This window comes from Streptopelia decaocto (genome assembly GCF_964273445.1).
Source record: "Streptopelia decaocto genome assembly, chromosome: 7".
Classification (NCBI taxonomy): Eukaryota; Metazoa; Chordata; class Aves; order Columbiformes; family Columbidae; genus Streptopelia; species Streptopelia decaocto.
In genome coordinates, this window is record NC_138661.1 from 36,962,475 (window position 1) to 36,978,298 (window position 15,824).

Here is a 15,824-nt window from a genome sequence, read left to right on the forward strand (position 1 = left end):
CTTTCAGCTGCACGTTTTACTTTCACTTTTGGATGACCAGTTTGCCCAGTTTTTAGTCCGTTGCTATGTTTTCCGAAGTGGAGAAGTTTACCTTATTAATAACAATATTTTCTTTTTAAGTTTTGGAATTTTTAGTATTAATTCTGAATAAAAAGGGTGTGGAGGGATAAGAGGACAATAAAACATACCAATTTTTTTGACACCATAGAGATACATTTCCTTTCTCCTATGCTTCTTTGGGAAGTACGCAGTATTTGTGATTGACTAGATTTTTATTTGTAGAGGTGTATGTGTGTATCTGGCTGATCTTGATGTGGTTCTAATCTGTGTTTTTCAGGTAACTTCTCAGAAGTTTGTCCCATTGAAAAAAAGACAAACCAAAACAAAAACCCAAACCAAACAAAATCAACAAAAAAACAAACAAAGCTTGAGTGCTGCTGAAAAACGTTTTCAGTGACACTCTGTTTGAAACTGTGATCTGTTCTCTCCTTACACTTGCGATTTTTTTAAACAGAATAAGTGAGGGTAGTTTTTAATGTTCTTTGTTTTTTGGGTAACTTGTGCAGTGTATCTCAAACCCACATCAGACTTTTGCGGGTAATGACTGTACCTGAAACAGAGCTGTTTGCCTGTGTCCTGAAAATATAATAGAGCTGCTTCTACTGCTTAGCCGTCAGCTCTTTAGTGTGACAGAGTGCCCTCCTTATCCCATATGTATTCACAGCTAATACTTACTTTTTTGTGTATTCCTAGGTGTGTGAATCAACCTATCGTCACTGAATCATCACTTTAATCATACTAACTTGACAACCATTGTATGCCAGCTTGTCTCAACACAAGGTAAGATGAAAGCTAATGCCATTACTTTATTTTTCCTGTCTCTTTGCTTTTTAAACCTGTATTTGTCCAGATGCTAGTGACTTTGCTGTAGATTTAAGGCCAGAATGTGCTGCCTGCATTGTCCATGTTCTCCTCCTGCAGCAAGACAGCCACTAACCGTTAACATTGCTTCCTATTTTGAAAACTAGTGTTCAACATTTTCTTAGGGTCTGACTCCTTTGTAGCCATGCCTTAGCATTTTTCCTGACACCTCTGTTAACCTGCTTTTTGTGGTGTTCAGTTTCCACAAGTTGTTTTTTCCCTTGTGTGTTTCATCCACTTACCACTCCCTGGTTTTGCTGTAGGAACTGTTGAGCTCCTGCCTTCCAGAGTTAAGCATGCATGATAAGCCACCAGTGCTGATTTTTTTCTCTTGAACAGAAAATGGGTTTTGTTTGGTTTTGTTGGTTTTGTTTGTGTTTGTTGTTCCCCCCTCCCCCCCCCAAAAAAGGTTACCTTTGAATACCTCTCACAGAAGGATCATACTTGTGCATTTTGTGTGTTAGTGGTAAGAAACTACCTGGATATGTCTTTTGGAGAACTAAACATAAAGCTGTTTTTTGGACCTCGGTCTTTTATCCCCTTTTAGAGAAGGGGTGTAGACTGGGGGTGGAGGAGGAAATATCCTTCTAAGCTTTCAACAAGGTTATTATTCAGTACTCTAGGGAAGTCCTAGTGCTCAGGAACTAATGTGAGCCTTTGTTCTGATGCTAATCAGAATAGGAATAATTCCTGACTACACCCTCAGATTCCTCTAGCAGTGCTGAGGCATTAAGCTCCTCTGCTACCACTCTTCCTGCTGTGCTGGCTTGTTGTACTTGATTCCTGCAACTGCTATCTTGAGAGCAAAAGCTGGAGTTTTGACGGCATTTCACTAGGAGTGCCCATTTAAAACTTCTGAGATTTTTTTTTGGGGTGCTTCTGAGTGGTACTTGTATGCTTGAGTTAAATAGGTAACTTGGTGTATATGTGTGTCTTTTTTATCATTAAATAAGAAAATAACTTTTTGTTGATGTTGTTGACACTTTGGACTTGAATATAGCAGCATCTTTTGTTACATGTTGGAACATGAAACTGAAAGAATGCATGTTGGCATGTAGCTCAAACTCAGAAGGTATTTTTCCTTCTATCTCTTCTTTCTTCCTTCTTTGGCCAGAGCAAACAAATATTGTTTCTCAAATGCTTTTAAATACCCTTAAAGAGACTAACTTCTGACTGCTAGTACAAAGAGCTCTTTAAGTTTTCTAGGATGAACATGTATACAACCTATATATTGTTTTGTTTTATGCCAATGATCTGCTCCCATTCTAAAGACAGACTGCACAGTAGTGGAATGAGTAGCTTGAAGCCTAGGTATATAGTGAAATATGACTTTGCATGTAATGCAACACACAAAAATAGTCCATTAAAACTGTCTCTTCACTAAATCATCCTTGTGCTTCTAAAAGTAGGTTTCCTGGTACAGCCGTTTGGTTTGCAACAGTGGGTTCTCTGAGGATAGTTGGTGGCAATCCTCTGTGGATAATCTGTCCTGAGTCTGACTGAGCTGGCCTTCTAGTGAATTTGTAAATGAGTTAGCTGTCTTTCACTAGGGGCTGTTCACTCTGCAGGGTGGTTTGAGATCTTTTTTAGTATTAGTACAGAGTAGAGGGACAGGAGGGTTTTAAACAAGCTAAAGAGCTTCCCTAGAAGACAGACTGATACAGTGCATCCACGCAGTTAGCATCTGCATATCAACACAATTATCTTGGAGTGTTTAATTTTAATGGAAAGTGTTTTTTCCTAATACAGAATTGGAAAAGGCCTGAAGTAGTGATATAAATCTGATCTTGTTGCAAATTACACAAGTTTTGGCTATGTAGACATAGTGTCTAGATGACCCAAGCTCAAAAAAGCATGTAAGAAGGTATTGGGAGGAGGGAGAATGATTTAAAGTGAAACTTACTTTTTTGCTGGTGACTGTATACAGGTGGGGAGTGCGTGTTACAAAGGTAGTCCAATGTGGCTCCCTGGTGCAAACCTGTGTGGAAGCATTAGCTACGCAAAGGGGTTTATGAGCACTTCCAAACAGGAATTGTTTATTAAGGTTGATTCTGTTGACAGTATCCTGAAGAGACATCACTAATAGGTGCAATGTGACACATTTTCTGTGGGTAAAATTATGGGCTGGGTGTAACTGCCTTTGCCTAGAACTATTAACCCAGCAGTTGTTAAATCCCAGGAAATGCTCTTTTTCAGGGTGGTGATTGCTTTTATGACCTGAAAATAAAAACTGGAAGGCAAATGTGTTTTGTTTTATCTTTTCTTTACTCTCGATTGGCATATGCAGGGCATTTCCTGCAAATGAGTGCCCTATACTTAGACTTACTCATATTCTATCACTTCAACATCTTGCTCATCTTTTACGATTTGAAACAATTATCTTGAAATGGGGGGGTGTGTGAGAGACCGCAGAGAAATTGCAGTACACAGCACAGGATTCCTCTCCCCAGTTATTTTTAGCCTGTGAGGTGAGAACAGAAGGACAATGGCAAAAGCATTTCTGAACAGCTCCTGTGCAAAACTTCCCATAAGGTCTTGAACACTCTGTAACCTGTGCTTTCTTGTCTATTCCCTGCTTTATCTGCTTGAACCATTTGTAATGTGGAAAACATAGCACCCAAATGCTTGTAACAATGGTGTCTGTTCGGGTGTGGGCCAACATTCACCTGCATCCCTTCATATGTCCTGGGGTTTCTCCTTTGTGTATATTTTAATTTTTGTTTTATTCTGGTTTTTGTCCAAGTTGGCATTTCTTTTTCTGGCAGTGTGCCATAGCATGAAACTCTGGGGGCATACAACATTGTTGGTATTAAAAATTAAGGAAGCGGTACAGAATACTTAAAATTGATTGATTGTTTGTTTTTTGTCTACAAATATATATATATATATATATATATATATTTTTTTTTTTTTTTTCTGCTCCACTGATAGATAGGAAGCCAGAGGGAACTTTCTCTGCCTTTTTCTTTATGTATAAGCTGAGGGTATGGAGCCTAGATGAGAGCGATTTGGGGTTTTAGCAGGTTTTTTTTGTGTTTATTTTAAGGTAATTTGAAGACCAGTTTAACTCTTGTGACTCTCTAGTTTAATCTCCAGTAGACAGGAAGGAAGAAGGGTCTTCAGTAGTCACCATGTCCTGGAGACAATACGTTGTTCCACTTAAGCTACGACAATCTCTTTTTCCCACCACCTCTTAACGTTCTTCTACAACATTTTGTGGAACAGACACTTCTTGATTTTAATTTTTCATCTGTATTTTCCCCTTATTGTGAAGCTAGAGTTTTTAATTAGCATAGTGTAGTCATCAGCCAACACATTGCAAAAAGGCCGTTTGACTTCTGGTGTGACAATTTGCTGTGTGTGAGATTGGAAAGAGGAGTCCCCCCACCTGCCCAGTAGCCTTGTGGTCACTGGCCAGTTCTCATCCAGCTCCATTACATTAACAGCCAGTTGCATTTCTGGGTAGAGCTCAGCATCTTCAGGGGTGGTTGAGTTGAAGTAGCTGGTGACCAGGTATCTCACCTAACCTTGGAGTGGCAGGTTGGAACCCTGGGTGCTATTTCAGGCTCTGACTGTAGTAGGGGGTCAGGCTCTGGCCATATGCTCCTTAAACAGGAGCTGCAATGAGGCAAGCTGGGTTCACAGGGATGTATATATTGATGTGCTTCTCCTTTACAAGGATGAGTCCTTCAGGTGAAAATGATGGCATGCCTGGGGGAATAGGTGTTACCAATGTGCTTACTGTGGCTGTTCAAGGAAATTGGCATTATAGCTAACCTATCAACTCACTTGCTTAAATCCTCTCTTCTCTTTGCCTTTCCAACAGAAAGGGCTCTTCAGTTCATGCCAGAAAGCAGTCCTCCCTAGTTCAGCAAATCTGTTGTAGAAGTCCCAAGAAAAGACAGCTCTTTGTAGTGGGCATCAGAGCTATTAATATGTAACTTGCTTTTGGGTCAAGGGATTTGCCTTTGTGTTGCTACAGAAATCTGTTGTAGTAAATCTCCTGTTTGAGATGTATGTCACCTGAAGATAGACCTGTTGCAGGGTCAGAATCTGTCAGTGCCTGTGCTTTTTGTTTTAAATGATTCGCAGGAAACACTAAAACCGGGCTGCCCTACATAATGTGCTAGGCAGCACAGGGTGGTGGGAAAGGAGATGTATATTGTACTTGCAAGACTTTTGAAAGGGCCTGAATGCTGTGACATTGGAAGGAATTGAAGCATTTGAGCCACTGAATGTTAACCACTGGCTATAAGATGCTTCTGACCTCTGACAACAAGGCTAAGAAAATAGTCCTGGTTACCCCTTGTAAGTCAATCTTTATTGCTTCGGTTGAACTGTGTACTTGTGCCCCACCATCTCCCACACTGTACTAGTGTGTTGGTTGGTGCTGACTAAAGAGGAGGACTTGAATCAGAAATATTGTTTCCTACAGAAAGGTACATGTGCTGCAGCCTCTCCAAGTGCTGTGCCAGATGACCCTTGCTGAGTTTATAAGGTGTTTGGTTTCTTTTTTTTTTTCTCTGAGGTACTTGGTGGTAAGCAACTACATTTGCTGAAGCAAGCTGGTATTTTATAGTCCTCCTGTGCTGTGCATTTAATTGCTGCATAACTGATTCATGCTGTCTCAAGTGTACATTGATTTTTCTTTTTTTATGCCAACTGTTTAACAGGCTTCTAGTACGTAGGGGAACTTTGCACCCTTTTTCTGCATAAAGTAGTACTTGGAGCTGTTGAGAGATATTTTTCAGCTTAGACAATACAGTACTGTGTCTTAACAAGGGTATGTGCATATCCTGAATTCTGTGGAAGTATAGCTGGGCACTGTCTGGCTGCTCAGATGTTCAGGGCGTCATTTTCTTCCCTTTCCACACCTCATGCTGTGTGCTCAATTTGTTTAGTCCCTACAAGCAGTGTATTTTATAGAATGGATACAGTAAAGAGCACAGAGAGGTTTGTTTTTGTTTTTTCTCCAAGTGATGAAGATCAATAGTAAATGTAAAATCAGTAAATTCTATCTAGATTTTTTTTTTTTTAATTCTCTAGCACTCATTATTACCTTACCCTTTCTTGCCTTTGAGTTCTTCTGTCTCCTTTTTTGTTATGGTGCCAAAAATATTTTATGTGACGATGGTAGAATTTGCTTTAAGTGCAGAAGCAGCCTGTTCTGCAAGTTGAAGAAAATTTTTTGACGTAGGTGAGTTTAAGGAGGAGCTGATAAGATATTTTGAGCAGGCTTTTTGTAGCTGACTTAACTCATTAGTTATACTGGGATGAGCCCATGACTTCAGTAATTTCAGACTTACACTGTGAGGGTCATTGCAGTTACACCCTCTGCCTCACGTTTGCAAGACTACTGTGGAGATCCTCTACCCTTTTTGGAGAAAGGAAGAAAAATAAGAATATTGCAAATAGAGCATGTGAGGTCACTTGGCAAGTATGCTCAGCAGCATGTGACACTCTACCTGTCAGCCAGGAATCAGATGCTGAGCAAGGTATTTGAGTTACGGTGCCTGCAAGAACAGAGACTGACAGCTCTGGAGGCTGAGGCTCTATTAGTCCTTAAGAGGGGAAAAAAAAGGGGGTAGGGGTTAAGAAAGGTGGTTAGCATAGACAGCATTAATGCAAGCTTTTTACAGTGCAGTGAATGTTGTGTAGTTTTTGCCTGGGCTCCTCTACATGCGTCCTGCCTGTCAAAGCCTCTAGCATCTGCAGGAAATGGAGCAGTGAGCTACATGAGCTTATTTTGATCGCATGTGAATTTTTGTACACCAATATGTAGGCAATTTTTGAGGGTAGAGCAGTTTCCTCAGCTGTGTATCTGTCTATAATCAAGATGTAAGCTACAGTGTGCTAGGTGGTGCTTTTGGGTGCAGACACAAATCACAGTTTCAGACCAGCAGCATGCAGTGGAGGAAGGCAGGGAAAAAAAAGTACAGAAAAACATGCAGAAAAATTAAAACTGAACTAGGCTGTTTCTTTTATGTGAAGCTACTCCTAGGAAGGTGATGATCGGAGTACCTTTGGGAAAACAAACCTTGCAACAATATACTGGTCTCCTTGTGTTCAGGAGCTAGTTTGGGAACAGATTATGTCACTTAGCTTCCTGGTGAGAAGGAATAGCTTTGGTTGTGAAAAGTCAGACTTGTAAAAGTTGGACCTTTGAAGCTACTGTAGACCCAACCTCCTGCTCAGAGCAGGCACTCAGGTTAAGTAGATGAGGATACAAAGGGTGGTCTGGATGTCTTGCATAATGGCTTGGTCTATATTTAGTAGGTGAGTGTCCCTCATGAGACCTTCCCTCAAGAGAAATGCTGAGCTTCGTTTGAAATTAGTTCAGTCACTGCTGCTAGCCAAAGGACATCAGAAGGTTCAGAGGAGGATTAGAAAGGCTTCTCTGTTCAAATCCACGTGTTTAGATGATATTCAGCTGGCTGCTGAGGTCTGGACTTTGAGGCCCTTTATTATCCTCTCTGTCTTTAAAGAACCTAGATATGGGAAGAAATGGTAAGAGGTTGTAGGTGTCCTCTCAAGAGAAGTTGTGGCATTTGTTTAACAGAGGGGGAAGGAGGATTTTTTGCCTTGAGTTCTTGTCTTGTATAAAGAAAAAACATACTTGCTGCTCGGATGTGTCAACCTCTCTCCCTCCTTTCCCACCCTCTTTCACCCTCCAATGAAAGCATGTATTCCAGGATGTACATGTCTTAGAATTTCCATCCTTATGAATGTGATGTTTTGAAACACAATTGCAATCTCTCATGCTGTCCATGGTGTACCCTGAGGGTATGAGTGTTATTGTATGACCATAGGTTTTTGCCTTGTGGCTGTGTTTGGCAGCCTAATTGTGTTAGTTCAATCCAATTTACTTCGTATTAATATTAAGAGCTTAAACTACATTCATTTTCTTTGGTATTTCCATGGAGAAGACATTGCTGGGGTGACACTTGCACTTGTATAACTTGGCTGTGTTTTATAGGTAACACTTTGTAACACAGGATGAGTTTCTCTGTCTTCTGGAACAAGAAGAGCTAAAATAGCTAAACTACAGAAGCAAAAACTCATCGAGTGAAAATGATATGTGGATTTACTTCCACAATTAATGACTGTTTCCAGTGTAACAGACTGTAATGCATGGCTGCTGCATGCCTTGCACTATGATGTGCAACTTCATTGTGTTGTGGTTTTCCCAACGTGTGGCTGTAAGGTTGCCAGGCTTTCAGCTGCTGGTGCCGGGTTGTGGCAGCCACGCCTGGCCAGCAGGAGAGGTGGTGACCTTGTATGCGTGTGGGGCATGGGCGGCTGTGGGGAGGACCAGAGTTTATGTACAGCATGGGATGGGGTAGCAGGTGTTGGTGTTACTGCAGCCGGACACAGAAGTCTTTATTCATTTAGTCATTCAGTTGCAGGTAGGAGCCAAACTTGGGAATATGGGGCTGCTGCCTGGCCTGGAAAGAAAAACAAAGTCTCGATGCAGAAATGCTGTTCTTGGGTGGAAAATGTGAAGGTAGAAAGGTGCCGAGATGGGTTTCTGCTGCTGCTGAGCTGGTAGTGGCTCCTGGAGTGTCTTGCTCCTGATGGTGTTGCAGGCTGTGAAGGTGCATGTTTTGCTGTAGTGGGCATTAAATCAGTGGCTCCATTTATGTAGAATGCAAACATGCAGTGATAACCATACCACAAAGGAAGACTTTTATGAATCTCTGTTGAACAGAAACCCGAAATACTTCCTCCAAATGTCCAAGTTAAGAGTGTGTACTCATCTTCGTTCTATGGGAAGGTAAATTTGTGGATCTCTTCCCGCAGTAACATGGAGATAAACCTTCTCTCCTTTTGCATCAAATGGAAGCCCTTCCTTGCCAGGATTAATTTGTGCATGAGAGCTGCTGGGACACTCTTGGTGTTCAGAAAACAAAAAAAATCATGTTGTTCTGGGGTTTCTGAATGCCTAATGAGCAGTGCCTACTTAAAGAGAGCAGTGCATGCTTAAAGAGGCTGGGAAATCCTACCTTTGTCTGAAAAAGTTCTCTATATCTGTTCATGCAAGAATATTAAAAAGTTTGGAGGGTGAAATGTTAGTTTCTCTGTTCAGGTGATGGTGTGCTTATTTATATAGGCATGGTCATTTTGATATCCCACAGAATAAATCTGGATCTTTCAGTTTTGAAGGCTTGGCTCTACTTCTGGTTTTCTTCTCTGTAGTGCATGAAGTAATGAGCAACCGAGCTATCATGAGTCTAAAGTTCAGACCATGGCAGAGCAGCTTGGGGGAATCTCTTAATACCTAAAGCTCATTTTAATTTGCAGAGGGGAAAAAATCCTTTAATTACTGGATAGATGACAAATATGAGGATCAAAGTGAGACTTTTGAGGCAATGTTTAACTGCTTGTAAGATGGAAGTAATCATGGCTCTCCTTGCTAATGAAGTTTGCTGTTAGGACTACAGAGCTGAGAAAGCAGACTTGGGAAAAGACAATGTGACTTATTTTTTGTCTGCTCTGTGAAATACCAGCCTTTCCCCCTTGGCCTCCTTACCCTCAGCAGAGGACAGGTGCCATGTGCAGAATCACTTTGGCCACTGCCACTTCCCGCAGTCTTGTGTGCTTGCGTTGGGGTCACCCACAGGACTGCTGCTCTGCTCTGACCTTCTCAGGCTTCCACTGCTTCATACCCCAGAGTGTAAAGGGGACACCACATCCAGCTCTGGATTCAGGTGATCCTAAAGTGGATAGGCTGTCTTAAGTTCCACACAGGAAAAAAAAAGAATTTGTTTGTCTCCATAAAAATCCACCTTTCCTGAAAACAGTAGCACAGCTGCTGTGGTTTGATCACTGTTAGCCAGAAGCAGAGTTTGTGATACCGGACAAAAAAAAAGTCTGGAAATGTTTGTCAGGGAAGTCTATATTTAATCTCTCCCAGTGGCCTTTGACTTGCTTAAAGCTGTGCTACCGTCTTTCTGATTTCCAAGGCTGTTGATTGTCCCCTGTATCTGAAAATGCATTTCATTTGGTAATGATTTTGCTAGCAATATGTCTTCATTTTTACACAGAAGAAATGTAGATCTTGCTAGAAATTGATTGGGAGTAACTTCTGGTGGCATGGGAAATCTTAAATAAGAATAATATAAGATGTGTGCTGAAGCCTGAGTTGCAGAAGGCTTTAAGGTCAGAAGCCTACATCAAGCTTTCAGCTTGCATAGGAGGTTGCAACACTCATTGGTGCACTGTTTCTGTTGCTCTCTGTTGCTAAATGTATCTTTTTGTTGTAGGATCATCAGTAAATGTAATGCATAAGGAGGGCAAAACATGGAAGAAAATGACACTTTGTCCTACAAACTTATCATCAAAAGCTGGCTTTTATAAACAGAAAGATTAAGTTCCTGGTCCTAAGTTGAGACTACTAGCCACTTCTCTCAGTAAATACTTAGCCTGGCAACAGCTAAAATTCAGGTATTGTATCTATTTCCCTCTGGCACGTTTTGGCTGTGAGACTGTTAACCAGGTAGTTACTGTCTGTGTCTCTTCTGTGCTACATTGCTTTTCCCCTTACTGCTTGTGAGGAGGCTGAAAAAGCCTTGTTGTCTCAGCAGTGGACTTGAAGTCCTCAAGAGCTATGCACCAAGCACCCAGGAAACTGCCTTTTTGTCTTTCTGTAGGAAAATTCTTGGCTCTACTTGAGACACTTATGGATTGCTTTTTGTGTAGGAGTGTTCATCTCAGAGTTTCTTGCCTAAATTCCCTTCCACAAGCAGAGTGTGAATATAGGGTTGAGATGTGTGGGTCAGGGCAGCGATATACCTGGACTCAGACTGGAGTGTTTTAAAGGATGGAGCAGGGAGACTGGGACATGTTGTGACCTGGATGGATCTTGGAAGTAATGCTAGCACTAGTTAATCTGGCCTGTAATTTTCCATCCTGTTTACTCCTGACACTTGATTGTCAGAGTATACTTTTATACTCTGTGGCTTGTGGCTTAGGCTGCTCAGCACTGCTGCAAATCCTTCTAATCCTTTTTGCCATCCATCTCTTGTGATGAAAACTCAACTGACCAAGTGAATACTTGAATTTCAGAGAGCAAGTGTGGATTCAGGTTTGGGAAGAATGAGCAACCAGCAAATGTGGCCAGAACTTGTTGGGACCGAGGGCCTCTTACAAGAGCTGAATTAACTTGTGTGGTGTATCTTGACAGCTGTTGATGCACTTTGCTAGTTAGTACCAGGGGTCTTATCTCCTTGCACAACACTTTGACAGCTAAATGATATCCACCAACAGATGCTCAAATAGAAAAAGACCTCATTGATCTATTTTTTTAAGAGATAAGGAAGATGCATTAAGATTGTCCCTCTTGACTTCTGTATCCTCTATTATAACTTAGATGCATGGCAGACCTGTATGTGAGGAAGCACTGATGAAGCAGCAGCTTTTCCAGCTGGTGTGCCTATATTCTGCAAGATATTAGAAAGCACTGCTGCCACATGTCTGGCATCACATCTGTTGAAGAAGTGTTATTGGGTGCTCCAATCTGCACCAACTGTGTTGGTTGCAGTTCTGGGCAGTGCTTTCAGGAATTGAAGATGGCTTCAGGATAGCCGTTGAGATTTACTGTACTAAACCATGCTTACCACTGCCAAATGCCTCAAAGCTCCAGAGCATTACTGTAATCTGCTAGTGACAGAACTGGTCTTTCAGTGTTGCAGCTCTGACTGGGCTGTGGATAAACTAGGCTCATGTTAGGGCAAAGCATAACTCCTACAGGAGTGTTCTCATCCTCTCATGAAAGGTGCTCAAAGTTTGACTGTCTGGGCCAGAATACTGGCAGCATTGGTTCTTCAGAAAGCCAAATCTGGGCTGGGGATGATGGGGCTGAAACAGTGGAAGGGGAACAGGCATTTTCTCTCTTATCTTGGAAGGAGTGACCAATTACTTTTGCCTTTAAATATGAATGAACTCATTCTCTCTATCTCAGATACTGACCATCTGGTGTTTCTGGTAAAAGTAGCAGATGTTCCTCTCTCACTGTATTTTGCTTTGTTACACAAATTCTCTTTGTTTTCTTTCTACCCTGTCTGCAATGTGCTGTTACAGTGTTCAGCTCCAGTGTATCAGGTGTTGCTCTGAATTTCTAAATGTGCATTTACAAATAAGACAGGGGCAGCATAGAATGTTGCCTGATTTGTGGATCTGGGGTGGGGAGGGGCTTTGTGCATGGATGGGTGGTAACTGAACCCCGTGTTCTGGGTCAGTATGCACAGCTGAACAGTTTCTCCTTCTGTTTTGCTATTACTTATGGCCTCTGCACTTTGTTCTTTGACATTCTCTTTGGGCTGTAAGTCACCTGTGATGGTGCATTTGTACAGTGCTGCTTAGCATGTGAGGGTTTGTAGTTGTCACATTCAGTGAGACAAGGTGGTCTTGCAGGAAGCTTTAACTGCAAAATACTGTGACTTGCAGGTAGTTCCAAACTTAGTGTGGCCCCTTGGCAGAGCCAGTCAATGGGCCACACTGTTTTAAGTCTCTGTATGCGTAAGCGACTGAAACCTAGAGGATGGTTTAATGGAGGAAGGGTGCATTTGAGGACGTCGGGATTAATGGCAGAGTTATTCAGTTATGATAGATTGCTTTACAGTTTTAATGCTCTTTTTGGAAGACAAAACCACAGGAGTGGAACCCGCTGATAGCCGTGTTTGAGAGCAGGCTGAGGTTCCTTGAGAATTGTACTGGGGCCAGTTACAAGAATGCAAGGAGGCTCAGCAGTTTCATCTTTGTCCTTGATCAGAAGAGGAACAGCTGCACCGCAGGTGGTAAAATGCAAGGAAAGGCCAGATAAATGCTAAGACAAAGAACAGACAGAGATCCCTTCTTAATGTCTTGTTTGTATTAAGAAAGTTACCACAGTCTTCAAGGTTCTGCCAGAATGTATACCCTTTGAACAAGCGAAAAAGGAAAAAACAAAAACTTGAACTTGGCACAAGATCAGTGTTTAGGATGACTGGAGCTGTTATGTAGTGAATCTGTGCTCTCTGTCCCACTGCTCTCAGTAGTTTACCCTGTACTGCTGTTGCAGCACCCTGTTGTCTGTGCTGCAGGCATGCTTTGGCTTAGTATCAAACTTTGAAAGATATGTTCAGCAGCAGCTCTTCATCTTAGCCAGGAAGGTGGTGTATGCTTTTGCATAGGATCTGTCTCTCAAGGAAGCATGACTAAACTTGGGGAACAGTTTAAAAAAATAAATAAATACACCCCCACTTCTCATTCACTACCCCCTTGCACCCAGAAACAAACAAACAAAAAAACAAAACAGAAAAAAAAAAACCCAAACACAAACAACAACAACAACCAACCAAACAAAAACCAACCACCAACTAAACACAAAACCTACACACTTTCTGAAAGTACATCTGGCATGGGAGAGGAGCCAGTTTGCTCCAGTTTTTCCCTGGAGCAGGGGGTTCCTGTGTTCTCAGTTGTGGTTGTTTAGGGAAGCCTGATGCAGGTATCTGTAAGGCGGTGATAATCGCTTGCATGAAGGAATGTGGCCTCCATTACTAGTCAGCAGCTCATCTCTGCACTGAGCTCCAAAAAGCAGGAGTACAGCTCAGCCCTTGGCAAGGGCGTGGTGTGCCCCCACAAGTCCCAATAGGTTGCTAATGCTGCAGCTGCACAGGACCTTTGCAAAATGCACAAAGTAACTGCCCTCAAAACCTCGCAAACTCATTCCTATGTGCCCAGGAGCGATTTTTTCAGTAATGGGGAAGTCCTGGAGACATATTTAATGAGTTCAGCTGAGGAAATAGCACAGGGAACTGTGAGAGGGGGAAGGCTTGCTCCTGTGTGCAAAGCATGAACTGGAGTGTGTGTGGAGGTAAGGAGGTGTGGTAATAATCTTAAGAAGGAACAAAGGAGAAATGAAAGCAGAGAAGAGGCTGTGTTAAGACATGAAGGTGAGGGGAAAGAGCTGGAAACTGGAGAGGGAGAGCCATTGGAAATTCTTAGTCTTTAGTCCTTTCATAAATCTGATTTTTATAAATTAATAAATATCAAGCTTGTGTCAGTGACTGTAGCTGCTGAAATAAAATGGGAGTTAAATATTTACTGATAAGAATCTGAGGGAAGCCTGTTCCCAAGCAGTCTTCCTCTTTTGATTCTTGCTTCTGAGCCAGATTATTGGCATGTTCTGGGACAGAAATAACTCGTGTATCTGAGGGACCTTTTAATTTCCTTTTCAGTCTTCTGAATCCACTGTAATAAACAAAGAAAGCATTAAGAACAGGCGTGGTGCAGATTTTATTGCATGTTTGCAGTAGACAGAATAGCTCTGTATTTCTGAGTGTTTATATAGCAAGAACCAGCTGTGAGAATAAGATCACAGGGAACCAGTCGTGGTTCAGATTAAAGAGGTGGTTTCTCTGCAAGTGATGGTAGCTCATTATATCTTTGTAGCAGTGGTCTTTTTTTGTTCTGTGTTTATACAGCACCTAGGACAGTGTGGTCTGATTCTTAGGCTTAGGTTTCTGCCTCCTTGCCTCATTAGCATTTGCAAGGCAAAGGAAGTGCTTGTGAAGGGCTCTTTTTGCCTGGTGACATACCTATCACTTACCTGTCCGAAGCAAACCTTTGTCCTTTGGCATGTGCCCCAGGCTTCCTGCCTGCATCTCTTCCCTTGCAGTGACTTCCGTAGAGAGTCACAACTAACTCTAATGTATAAAAGAGGATGTTAAAAAGCATATGCTAAGGAGAAGGGGATAAGAAATGACATTCACCCAAGAGGCTTTTGTTGGGTGAGGGGATGACGGAGGTGCCTGCAGTGGAGGAAGAAGCAGCATGAGATCAGTGGGCTTTTTATTGCACGCCACAAAAAGATCCCCCAACTAACATATGATCTAACCTTGTCTTCCTGTGTGTCTTACAAGAAATGCTTTCTGTGTAAGGCACAGGAGAGCCTGCTGTAAGGAAGCATGTGGCTGTCATTTATTTCAGAAAATGTGCCTCAGCATTCAAACGTAAGGAAACCGACCAGATAGGCCTGTGGTAACTGCAGCCTTTATTGCCCACATTTATGCTATTTAAAGATTGGTCTTCTGCAACTTTATTCTAGTGAAATAACAGGCTTACCTAAAGTCTGCTGTCTGCTTGTAGGTGAGGAGAATAAGCCAAGTGTTTCTAGGGTTAGGCCTTCACATTTCTCAAGTCAACATAATTGTATTACCCACCTGATGGTAAGCTGAAACCCTTCCAGAAGGCTTCTAGAGCTCTGGTTTGACCACCAGTAAACAATTTCTTATGCAAGTCATCTATACACAGCAGCCCGCAGTTCAGTTGTGGTTTTAAAAAGAAGCATTGATTATGTTAATCACTTATCTGAAGTTTTTCAAGACTGGTTCATTCCCCTGCTGCACTTCTTCCCTCATTTTTTTTTCCTGGTATATAATAGTGGAGGAAAACAGTTTCTGTCTAGGAAATAGGGATTCAAATATTTATTGTATAAAGAAGCAGATGATTCGTTTTTCCTCTTGAAATGAAGGTTTGCCAACACTGGGTTAATCTTCTTAATATCTGAAAAATAATTCCAACCCTTAAGATTGGCCAATTCCATGAATCAGACCCTCCCAATGTTGATGTTACTAAGACAGTAACATGCATGTCCCCTCTTCCAGTCTCCTTCTCCGGCTTTTTTTCAGGCTTATGCAAAGTCTGAGAGTCTCATTGTATGTATTGTGCATCTTTCTTATATTGCAATGTCTTTCACATTACTATAATAGCATAGGTCTTAATTGACCAGTCTCAAGCGTTTTGCGTGTAGACCTGGGTGAACACTTGTAGAAGTGAACTGAGATCCCTCTGCATATCATCACCTGTTGGTGACTGGTTTTTAGGTGAGCTCTGTGGCCTGCTGCTCTCAGGAATGTGCA

At 41.8% G+C, this 15,824-nt stretch overlaps 1 protein-coding gene across 2 annotated transcripts in view; it reads left to right on the top strand.

Moving 5' to 3' along the window:
- SUSD6 (sushi domain containing 6) overlaps positions 1-15,824 on the top strand; it is an 88,072-nt gene that overhangs the window by 6,772 nt on the left and 65,476 nt on the right. For both annotated transcript variants that reach the window (XR_014184527.1, XM_082057428.1), the window contains exon 2: positions 754-840. The gene's annotated coding sequence lies outside the window, so the exon portion shown is untranslated. The remainder of the gene's footprint in view (positions 1-753; positions 841-15,824) is intronic.